The 12,296-nt window shown below is 41.9% G+C and overlaps 1 protein-coding gene across 2 annotated transcripts in view; it reads left to right on the forward strand.

Annotated features, from left to right (window-relative positions):
* The first annotated feature begins 1,770 nt into the window (after positions 1–1,770).
* LOC138947087 (pro-neuropeptide Y-like) overlaps positions 1,771–12,296 on the forward strand; it is a 43,565-nt gene continuing 33,039 nt past the window's right edge. For both annotated transcript variants that reach the window (XM_070318531.1, XM_070318530.1), the window contains exon 1: positions 1,771–2,060. The gene's annotated coding sequence lies outside the window, so the exon portion shown is untranslated. The remainder of the gene's footprint in view (positions 2,061–12,296) is intronic.

Consider the following 12,296-nt stretch of genomic DNA (forward strand, 5'->3'; position numbering starts at 1 on the left):
GTGTGTGTGTGTGTGTGTGTGTGTGTGTGTGTGTCTATTTCGCATCATCATATACTCTATGTGCCCCCCCCCCCCCCCTTCACGCACGCACGCACGCACGCAAACTCACACACACACACACCCACACACACACACACACACACACACACACACACACACACACACACACACATAGGGAATTGAACCCGGATGGCCTCTGGGGTCGCAGGTCACGTCAAGACCAGAACCAGACATGTAGTCGTATTTCATTGCAGTTCCGCCAAGAGGAGAGCTGGACAGTAGCAATGACTGAATCTCTGTGTGAAGGTGCGGAGGTCAGTTCCGTGCGCATGTAGCCTACCTCTCTGGTTTTCTCTGTGTGTCCCCTTCTCAATCTACCCTCTAACTGCTTGACCGCTCCCTTCCCCCTCCACGATCCTCACCGGCTACCCACTTATTTATGTGTAATCGTCATCTTCTATCGTGGCATCATTTGTCTTGTTAGTGCAGTCATTATAACTCATCCTTTGTGCATCTCCATCTCAATCTACCCTCTAACTGCTTGACTCCCCCACCCCCCCTCTCCCCGAACTTAACCCTACACACACATAAATATGTGTAATCGTCATCTTCTAGGCAATGACGTGTGTGTGTGCGTGTGTGTGCGCGTGCGCGCGTGTGTGTGTGTGTGTGTGTGTGTGTTTGTGTGTGTATGTATGTGTGTGTGTGTGTGTGTGTGTGTGTGTGTGTGTGTGTGTGTGTGTGTGTGTGACTTGAGGCGAGGACGCTTGAGTGTATACTGCTAGTTTTAGTGAATGTATTTTTATACTTATGTTGTCCAGTGTTGTTTTTAAATTAATGTTGTTGATCAGTTTGCATAAATGATGCGTGTGTTGGTGTATATAGCTGGATTGAAATGTTTCTTAACCGCAATGTCATCACCAATTCCCAACCTTGGGCAATTACAGATTCTGTATTCTGTATTCTGTATCGTAGCATCCTTTGTTTAGTTAGTGCAGTAATAACTCATAGTTTGTGTGTCTCCATCTCAATCTACCCTCTAACAACTTGCCTCCCCCCTTCCCCGATCCTAACCCTACACCCACCATAATATGTGTAATCGTCATCTTCTGTCGCAGCATCTTGTGTCTTGTTAGTTGATAACTCAGTCTGACCGAAACATACCTAACAATGTGTACCTCCCCCTCTTTCTTACAGCAACTCCCTTGGCCTTACCCCTTACTCCACTTTAATCTAAATCTGTAATGGTCAACCTCTTTGAAAGAATCTCTCCCTATATGTCTGTCTCTCTGTCTCAAGTCAGCAGGAATATGACAAAGTCTGACCGAAACAGAACAGATTGGAATATTCCAGGAGTAAGCTTACTGTGAGAACCTCAGAAACATAACAGATTGGAATATTCCGGGACTGAATACTCCAAGAACCAATTAGAAAATGCAATCAACAGGTCGGAAGAAGAAACACCCTATTACCCTTGCTATCATAACCAAACCAGCAGTCTCCATTCATGCTCAGTTCCACACCCCGAAAACATGGCGGCCGCCCGTCGATTGCCGAGACTTGGAAGCCGAGACCAGAAAGGCAGTGCCCCCTAGAGGAAGCAATCAGCGTCAGAGAACAGGAGGAGACAAGCGAGAGCTTGATCACATGACGCAAAGACACCTCCCCTTCTTCGCCCGTTGCCCGCTCGCTGGGACGTCACGAGGACAGCCCAGTCTGTGTGTGACACGTTGTTTCTCTCCCCTTTCTATAAAAGTCAGGCCCGCCAAGGATCGTCCTTAATCTACAAGAGGACTGTCGGTTCCATTCTTACACCCCGCCATCGACTGTTGTCACGTGACACACAAGAGTTGCCTGCCTTGCTTGCGGGTCTCGACTCTCCTAGACAAGCGGCTGAAACCAAGACTGATCCAAGACTGAAACACATCAACAACAAAATTTTCCTGCAGTTTCTGGTTTTGTCCATACCACTTTATTGCTACCGACTAAACCTCTTTCGCTACCGTTGCTGCTGCCGAATCTACTTCAACCTTCTTTTTTCGTCCGTATTTGTTTGAAAGGTAAGTTTTCTTGTCTTCTGTATTGTTCTATTCATTTTTTACGTCAATGAACAATTATCATTCAATGATATAGCATGTTTAAAAATTATTATGAAATTGTGATTTGTGAATACGACAGTCTTTGATAATTATAGTCGGATATGTCTTGAGTTGTCATTGGATGTTGTGTTTCAAACCCGCATGTTTTGAATGGCATTAAAAACAAAGCAAATCCCAATTTAAAAAATATTCATTATAATAAGATTAATCAGAATACTGCATTGGCCTCCTGCGGGGAAGATAAGAATGTTGTTTAGTTTTCAGTAATACGAGCAGTGAGTTTTTAGTTGTAAGATGTGGCAACATGAACATGCGAGTGATTGCCTATAACATAAAGTTTTAAAAATTAACAGAATTAGAAAGATATAAAAACGTAAGGCAACACGGAACCGTTGACCATATTTTGAAAGTATAAGTTCATGCAATATGTTATAATGATAGTCTTTTTAAATTGGGGTTGAACAAGAGTAACATTTTAACGCTTAATGTAACCAAGATAATTGTTCACAAACATCTATTCAACTTGATTTGAAAGTCTAAACATTTAGTGACGGCGATACTTTGAAGTATTGTAATTAAAAGGTATCAGTATGTGTTAAAAACAGACATGTACATTGCTTAGATAAGCTAAACACCTCTCTGCATACAAAGCTCTTGCTGTTAAGATGTAAGACTAACATGTAAAAGAGTCATACACAAAAACTCCAGTCAATTCTGCGTGGAAATTAGCTGATGAACAAAATCTTGACTCTAACTCAGAAGAGTTTGCATAACGAAATTATTCCCCAATCGACGTCGATTTGATTAATTAGCATACGAATTTGTTTTACGGTCTGGATACATTACAGAACATCGAATATCCCTTGTACTTCTAAATGTTAAATGAACAAGAACATTGTGTATGGAATATAACACCTTTGAACACTGTCCTAGATTGAGCCCGATGTTAACTTCGCGAAAACTTTGAAAGTCTTTTTTTTATCAAAAATTCAGTAACAAAGCTTTGTGCAGCGAGTTTCGTGAACCAGACTTTGCCGAGTCGACTTCGCCCACTTAACATCAGGCTTAAAGGTCCTTGTCTACATTTTTATACCGAAATCGCCATTTGACCATTAAAATGCAGAGTCTATTATCTACAAATATCAACAATACACCCCCTTTCGATCAGGAAAGACGAAGCCAGTGTAGCCGTTTGAACATTCATTGTAGTATTCCAGCGTAGTACTCATAGTAGGATATCCTTATTTGCAAAATGCCAAGCGCTAAACTCCTCTCAAATCCCGTGCATTTTGTGCGTTTAAAAAAAAGCGTGGACAGCGCTCCAGTGTCAAACTGTTGCTGCACTTGTTTGGGCGTGGCTATAAGCATAGTGACATGAATTTGATTGGTCAGTATTTTTAGGCAAAGCACATGTTCTCAGCAAACAGAAAACAAAATATTGGAAGCGTGAGTCACGCTACCCAAAAATAAAATCTTTGTTTACATATATATTTTTTTTCTATAACTTTTTCCCCATGGTTCATTCATCATCTGACATAACTTTTTAGCAAAATCTAACAATAAGATTATTGAAAAAAAGCAAAAATGTAGACGACCACCTTTAAATGCCCGACGCGCCAGAGCTCTTCCATGTAGTAGTGATTGTATATTTTTTGTTCAATGGTAATTTATTTAGTTATTTGTACATGCAGTAAAAACAACTGTTGAAGCTGGTACAATGTTGACAGCTTTGGTCTAGTTGCCTTCTTCTTCTTCTTCAGCGTTCCAGACATTCTGGTTACGTGTGAGCTTGCCCATTTGGGTTCCCCACACTCACACCGGTGACACTGTGACGGTTCCCCTACGCTTTGTGTCCGGTGCCCTGACCCTTTGTGTTCGGTTCCCACTCGGTTCCCACACGCCAAAATTCGCGGACAAAACATCCATTTATGGTAGTATTACGCAATGTTGCTCTCTGAGAATGGTCTTGTTAGATCTGTGAGTGTTTACACTACATGCCTAGGTGCTGTTGGATTGAAGGTTTTTGATATTTTAGCCGTTATTAGGTAGAATGCCTTCCACTTTACTGCAAAACTGCATAATTCGTAGCATCGGCAAGAAATATCCTACCAAAAAATGCCTGCTTGGAACTGTCGTTGGTCCAGCAAAAAGTTCAACATGTCTGTAGCAGACAGCCCAAGTTTCAAGATTGTAGGGCCATCCAAACAGCCGTAATAATAAAAACAACAAAAGTAGTCAGTGAAATTGGCTGTGTTCGGTCCCCACACACTTTTGTGACGTAGGCGTGACGGTTCCCATAATTCATTGTGTCGGTCCCCACTTTCTGTGTCGGACCCCACTTTCGACCTAATTTCTCTGTGACGGACCCCACAACCAGCCTATTTTGTGTCGGTCCCCACACCTTCTTGGATTTATGACTTGCCGGTTACTTGTATCATTGTATTCATTGAATCTAATTGTCTCGGAGTTATTTTTCAGCAAAAACCGGCAAGGCAGCACCTTTTGTGATACCAAGTAAGTCAGATGACATCAGTATGTGTGTGTATGTGTGTGTGAGAGAGAGAGAGAGAGAGAGAGAGAGAGAGAGAGAGAGAGAGAGAGAGAGAGAGAGAGAGAGAGAGAGAGAGAGAGAGAGAGACTAACTTTATTAGTTTATGCCACAAATAATATATAACATTATTTATCTCTGGGACGGTTCCCAGTATACCAGCAAATTATGTGTTGATCCACCCACACCTTCTTGAACTGGCCTTCCCAATATCTACTCTTAGTCTTAAGGCCCTGGAGATATGCAATTTGGCACATTTTTAAAATAAAAGATCCACCTGTCGTATGTGAGATTCAGTTTTCAGAGCAAAATGCTGCCCAGGGACTTCTAGTGGTGATTGAAAAAAAAAAGAGTACTTGCCTGTGTCAAGTATGTAGAGGTTACATGCCGAGTCTCAGTGACTATCAAAAATAATGGTCGAAGTTTGCGGATCATGAAAAATGCGAGCTTTAGCGAGCTTTTTCATGACCGCGAACTGAGACCATTATTTTTGATAATCACTGAGACGAGGTGTGTAACCTCTTTATTCCTCCTTTCTTCAGTTATTCAAAGAAAAGAGGAGGTTTTTTGCGAAAGTTTGATCGAATCCTATTCACTCAACCAGTCAACCTGCGCAGGCGATCGATTAATGCGCGGTTGTATAGTTCCGTGCAAATCATTCCATTCTGTTAACACTTCTTGTCAGTTTTCCTATTTTGGACTAAAATCAAGTACACAGATATGCTGTTATTCTGCTGTGGCGGCAAAGGCAGATATTGTGTGTTCTGTATATGTTTTGGTATCGGTTAGGATAATGTTCTTTCGTCAAATAGGAATAGCAGACGAACTTTTGCACCCGTGTTCCAACGTTAAAAACTGTATGAAGTTAAGTTTTCTGGAGAAAATAGTGTATGAAACCGCTTTATGTTGTTTAAATTGATGAGATGTGTGCATTTGGTTGCGTGTGATCTGTTTATTAAATGAAATATTGTTGAAAACTGACCGTCGGATTGCAGTCTGTTGTCGAAGAAACTGAGTGAAAAGAAGGGGAACTACTCTTGTCGCTAGACAAAGTATGAGTTACTTGCCTTGGGAAATTGCTTGTGATGAACGTCTGATCTAGATTCAGAAAACAACCGAACTCATGGATTTTATATGGAGATTCATGTGTTCAGGCCTGTAGTTGTTAATTTAAATGCGGTATGTTTGTATTGTTTGCTCCAGAGATGTATACTTCGTACATTAGAGCGTTCTGAACTTTTCAGTCGCAAAAAGTAGTACCGAAACAGAACAGCTTCTCAACCCATTGCACTATCGAGGATTCAGGCTGTTGCTGGGTCGTTATTTGTTTGGTTGCTGGGTCATTATCGAAAAATAACTACCCCTACAAGTTTACAGAGGTAAAGAAGCAGAGGGGGGAATAAGTGTCTTTATCCACGCTTGTTGTAAGAGGCAACTTTTCCCAGCTCCTTGTGTTCATGACTGCTTTCTCTTAAAATTAATTACTTTATGACAGTCAGAATACAATGGAACAAGGCTACATAAACCCTGACAGCCTACGACAACGGCCCGACTAAGGCTCAACACCGCGCCAATAAATTCAGCATTGGGCCAATGTTGGGCCATGATTGCTCCGTTTTCGTAGGCTATCAGGGTCAAAGATACATATTGGTAAACTAGTAAAATGCATGTTCAGCATCATCAGCAATACCACAAAAGGATTAAAACAAGAAATTTCTCCGATAGGAACTACACCCCCGTCAAAGGGAAATAACCTTCTCAGTTGGTGGCAGTAAGAATGGTTATTTCCCTTTGACCAACGGGGGTGTCCGTCTATACCAGGCCTTGTATAATTTTAATCCACCAATAACTCCCTAACCGTGTGTTTGACTGGTCCCAATTTTTGTAAGGACCGTCTCAGGAATGTATAGAACCTGTTCACCAAGTTTGGTGACGATCGGTCCGTTCATTCTTGAGATCTACTTGCGAACACAAACACATCGAGTGAAACCTATACACACCCCTATACCGGGGGTGTAAAAATCCTATTAGCTGTATGTCAGCGGCACAATGCAACCAGAACCAGCGTTTATGTGGAGTGATCGGGTGCTGGTCACTACCGCGAGCGTCACTACCGCGAGTACCACTACCGCGTCTCACACTAAAGTTGTGTTTCCGTACCCGCGATAGCGTTTTTCCAGCGGTGCGACGAAAATCAAGCAGATAGAAAATGACCAGGAGTGTTTCCACACGCGCGACGCGTTAGCGGCGCGACAAGCGGCAAGCGACGCGATTTTTTTGAAAGGGTCCTGGAGCGATTTTTTCGCGTTGTCGCGCGGCAACGCGGGAGTTTACAGATTTTACCGCATGTTTAAAACGCAAGTACGGAAACACGTCACGCGTTTGCGCGCGTTTTCTTTTGTCGCTGCCGCTGTCGCGGGTACGGAAACAGAACTTACCGCGAGTACGACACTACCGCGAGTACGACACTACCGCGAGTATAACACTACCGCGTGTCACACTACCGCGAGTATAACATTACCGCGTGTCATTTTATGACTTCCATGGCTGAAGGCAAAGGTTGAAATGTTTCCTTGAAATATAAAACAAAAAGGCCTGGTCTGTTCTCTGAACACTAATTCAATGTTTGTCATGCTAACCAAGAACTCAAAACGATCAGAACACACTATCAGAATACATATAGAATGGGTTGCTTCCAATCAAAGCCGTTAGAACACAAACTCACAAGAAGTAAGTTTGCATGCGTTCTCTCTACGGTTATGGTACTCGCGGTTGTGGTACGCGCGGTAGTGTGACACGCGGCAGTGTTATACTCGCGGTAGTGTCGTACTCGCGGTAGTGTGACACGCGGTAGTGTTACCCGCGGTAGTGTCGTACTCGCCGTAGTGTGACACGCGGTAGTGACGCTCGCGGTAGTGTCGCATAACCGGAGTGATCTGGAAAGGTGTCAATCTCTCTCTCTCTCTCTCACTCTCTCTCTCTCTCTCTCTCTCTCTCTCTCTCACACATACACACACACACACACACACACACACACACACACACACACACACACACACACACACACACACATACTGATGTCATCTGACTTACTTGGTATCACAAAAGGTGCTGCCTTGCCGGTTTTTGCTGAAAAATAACTCCGAGACAATTAGATTCAATGAATACAATGATACAAGTAACCGGCAAGTCATAAATCCAAGAAGGTGTGGGGACCGACACAAAATAGGCTGGTTGTGGGGTCCGTCACAGAGAAATTAGGTCGAAAGTGGGGTCCGACACAGAAAGTGGGGACCGACACAATGAATTATGGGAACCGTCACGCCTACGTCACAAAAGTGTGTGGGGACCGAACACAGCCAATTTCACTGACTACTTTTGTTGTTTTTATTATTACGGCTGTTTGGATGGCCCTACAATCTTGAAACTTGGGCTGTCTGCTACAGACATGTTGAACTTTTTGCTGGACCAACGACAGTTCCAAGCAGGCATTTTTTGGTAGGATATTTCTTGCCGATGCTACGAATTATGCAGTTTTGCAGTAAAGTGGAAGGCATTCTACCTAATAACGGCTAAAATATCAAAAACCTTCAATCCAACAGCACCTAGGCATGTAGTGTAAACACTCACAGATCTAACAAGACCATTCTCAGAGAGCAACATTGCGTAATACTACCATAAATGGATGTTTTGTCCGCGAATTTTGGCGTGTGGGAACCGAGTGGGAACCGAACACAAAGGGTCAGGGCACCGAACACAAAGCGTAGGGGAACCGTCACAGTGTCACCGGTGTGACACTATACTCTGAGAGCATAGTCAGCTTGACTCTGCTTTCGTTGGGTAGGCATGCTGGGTATTTTCGTGTTTCCATAACCCACCGAACTCCGACATGGATTACAGGATCTTTTTCGTGCGCACTTGGTCTTGTGCTTGCGTGTACACACGAAGGGGGTTAATTCACTAGTGGGTCTGCACATAAGTTGACCTGGGAGATCGGAAAATCTTCACTCTTAACCCACCAGGCGGCAGCGACCGGGATTCGAACTCACGACCTCCTAATTAGGAGGCCGACGTCTTACCACTGCGCCACTTCGCCCGTCGTCTAGTTGCCGAATATATAAAAGCTCCTTTCTGTTTAGTAATGGTTTTATGGAGATTGTTTGAATTGATAAGCCCTGTTACGTAAGTATGGACATAGATGTACCATCGCTCATCTTAATAAGTATGTTTTCTTACATCTATACTGGACTTCTGAATGTTGTGAGGACTTTTTACTGTAAAGTACAAAACAAAAAAAAAGTCGCGTGAAGCGATGGCACAATGATTCTGTTGGCCCGAAACCAATAGATCAACCCTGTAATCAACCGGGATCAGTCATCAACAATACTAGTTAGACCCGAAGACCGAGACGGGTCGCGCTGGTCACCGCAAAGCATACAAACATAGGACCGATTTTCTTGAATTTTGAGTAAAAATGACATATATATTTTCAAAATCATAAAATGATTAAGAATAAAATTCAATCGTTTTTGAATCTCACACACAAACTTCAATTTAAGTTGTGTTTCTTTCTAAAGAATTTTAGTTTATAAATCAATTAATTTTAAAGATTCCAAGCTAACATTTTTGTGAAATGCTCCCAGGATCCCATAGTCCGCACTCGGTTAAAGTACATTTGACCAAAATGGAAATCAATTTGATTGAAAAATGAGGTCGTCACAGTGCCGAGTCAACTTTTTGGAAAACCGGAAATGAGATGTTAGAACGCATAAGAATAGGAAAATCGGCGTCGAACCCGTTGAAATGCTCAAACTATTTTATTTCAAACAAAGACAGTGGTTCTTGAATGACTTTTGTTTTGTCGTTTTCCTGACCCAGAAATAGAGAGAGGATTATCGTAATTAACGTTTGAAGTTATTTTTTTTTTTGGGGGGGGGGGGGGGGTGAAATCAGTTTGACCTTGATTCAAAGATCACGATAATCACGATAATGTTAGGGAGAATCAGCCATGTGAATACTCTGACCACAAAATGTGTGTGTGATGGGACGTTTCTTGCTGCGTAAGCCAAGGCGAGAGGAAGAGACCAGTGTCAGGTTTAATCCCTTTTGTTTTGGGTGGAGATCACTAAAGCCACGTGTTTGAAAATGGAAGTAAGTGGTTGCTGCACGTGCCTTATTAGTGTAAGCAAGACCTTTGATGTAAGATATGCCTTTTCTTTTTTTCTCCTTTTTTCTTTCAAACACGTTTTTGACTAAATTGTGTCAGATAAGCTGGGAATCGAGACGAGGGTAGTGGTGGGTAGTGGTGGTGGCGGGCGGTGGTGGAGGTGGTGTGTGTGTGTGTGTGTGTGCGCGCGCGCGTGTGTGTGTGTGTGTGTGTGTGTGTGTGAGCCATTCCCAGTAAACCTTTAGATATAATATAATCCCCATACTTTTGTCTTTTCTTGTTTTCAATAAATGTCTTTGATGACGTCATTTCCGCATTTAATGAAAGTTGAGATGGCACTGTGCCGACCTAATTTTTAACAACATTGATTGAAAGTTCGGTCAAGCAATCTTTGACTAAGTCTGGACTATTGGGTTGCATTACAGCTTTAAAGCTTTAACATTAAATAATCAGTTTGCTCATTAACGTTGTCGAATTTTCACTAACAGATTTCAAAACAGGATTGCATTGTATTCCTTATCATTTCCTAAGTCCGAATATAATTATATATATGATATATATGTCATGTTTACTCTCAAATGTGACCTGAGCTAAAGAAAACCGGTGTATGCAAATTACCTACTACGTTCGCATGCTTCGCCGAGACGAGCACAATGCGTCTCGGTTTTCGGGTTTTGGCTAGCCAAGCCCTACTACATGAAGTCTTGGCGAAGACTGGTTTTTAGTGTTGATTGACGCGACGTGTTTTCTTTCCTCCCTCCCCCACCCCCCTTTTTAAAATTTTTTTTTCGCTTTCGTCTCCATGTTGTTTTTGGATGAATAAATAAATCAAGATTGGCCACTAAAATTTGGGTCGGTTCGTGAACCTAAAACGATCATGTTTCAGCCCAAAACGGAAAAAAAACATTGAAAGAAATTGTTCCCGAGTAGTCGTAACGATTAAAACAGAAGGACATCAGGTATGAACGTCATCCACACTTTCAAACAAATGCACAGTCTTCGAATGATGAAGCAAATATTGTGCTGAATGCAAATTGAACAGAAAAAGTAGTCGTGTTTTGCTTCTACACATACTTCGATAAAAATCGAAGGTTTTTGCAGTCTTTCGTTCATTCTACTGATTCGTTTTCTTTCTGTATCTTTTTCTTAGTTAAAGTTTAACTTGAAGGTATTGTTTTTTGTGTGCACTTGTGTTTTATGTTCATTTCTCCTCATCTATTTCTTATCCTTTCTGTTTATTCGTTACATGCTTTTCACACTGTCCTTCCTTCACGTTCTGTTCTCTTTCTTTGCGTCAGTCTCCCCGCACGTCTGTCAGTGTGTTAGTCAGTGTGTTAGTCAGTGTGTTAGTCAGTGATTTTTCCCTCGTGTAACTCAAACTCTGTCAGAATTTGTTGACTTCGTGACACAAAGCCTCTAGTATTCGTGTTAAAAGTTCAAGAAATTTCAGATCTACGGGTTTTGATTGCATTTGACGGTGTTGTTGTTGTTTGTACCAAAAGTCCACAATGCGCTGTCATTAAAGGTACTGAACTTGTCAAATCCAGGTGCACGGAGCCCCTGGGGCTTTTAGTAATATCTCAGGCAGCTATCCGTTAGAAGAACTACCAAGTTTCATTGACTTGCGCCCAAAGAGTCAAGAACTGCGATTTTTTTACGAATTAATTTCGTACTCGGACCCGGCTGGTCTTGACCTATTTTTGGATCTAAATTTAGATCAGGTAGAACACCACATCATGCACAAAAAGACACGTCACTAGCAAACTATGTCAGACGTCATCATGAGTTTTTGTAAAACAAAATGGAAGCCGGAATCACTCAGTTGAATCGAACTCCGACCAAACACCACGTAATAACTAGGTTAATTTATGCACTCGCGTGAACAAGAAACTGTCGAGCTTCACAGATGTCGTCGTTGGGTAGTTTTGGGTTTGTTTTACTACCATAGGAGGATTTTTGAACTGTAAATGCACTCAGCTGCAACAAAAACGCAAAACGAAGGTTGTGAGCTGCACTGTGCCTTTAACATTTACTTTGACTGGCTGACCAAATTTCCTTTTTGTGTGGCCTATATTTTTTCTTGGATCTTAAAGTAACACCGGTTTACAAAACACATTGCGCGATCTCTGATCTGTTTGAACTTGGAGTTAAATACAGCGTGACTTTACGGTGTCTCAGATTTACAGCATAAACAGTGTATCAGTTTAGTTCGGTTACGGTCAGTGAATATCCAATCTACTTTTTTCAGGCATCCACCCCTTGTCGTTTAAAAGACTGTACTGCCCCTGGACCACAAAGAAAACATTTTTAGAGCTAAAAACAAACAAACAAAAAACAAACAAACAAGCAAACAAACAAACAACAAACAAACAAACATACAAACAAGTCGCGTAAGGCGAAATTACAACATTTAGTCAAGCTGTCGAATATAACATATTTATATGTTTTTGGAATCAGAAAATGATGAAGAATAAGATGAACG

Source organism: Littorina saxatilis, linkage group LG14 (assembly GCF_037325665.1).
Source record: "Littorina saxatilis isolate snail1 linkage group LG14, US_GU_Lsax_2.0, whole genome shotgun sequence".
NCBI classification, from domain to species: Eukaryota; Metazoa; Mollusca; class Gastropoda; order Littorinimorpha; family Littorinidae; genus Littorina; species Littorina saxatilis.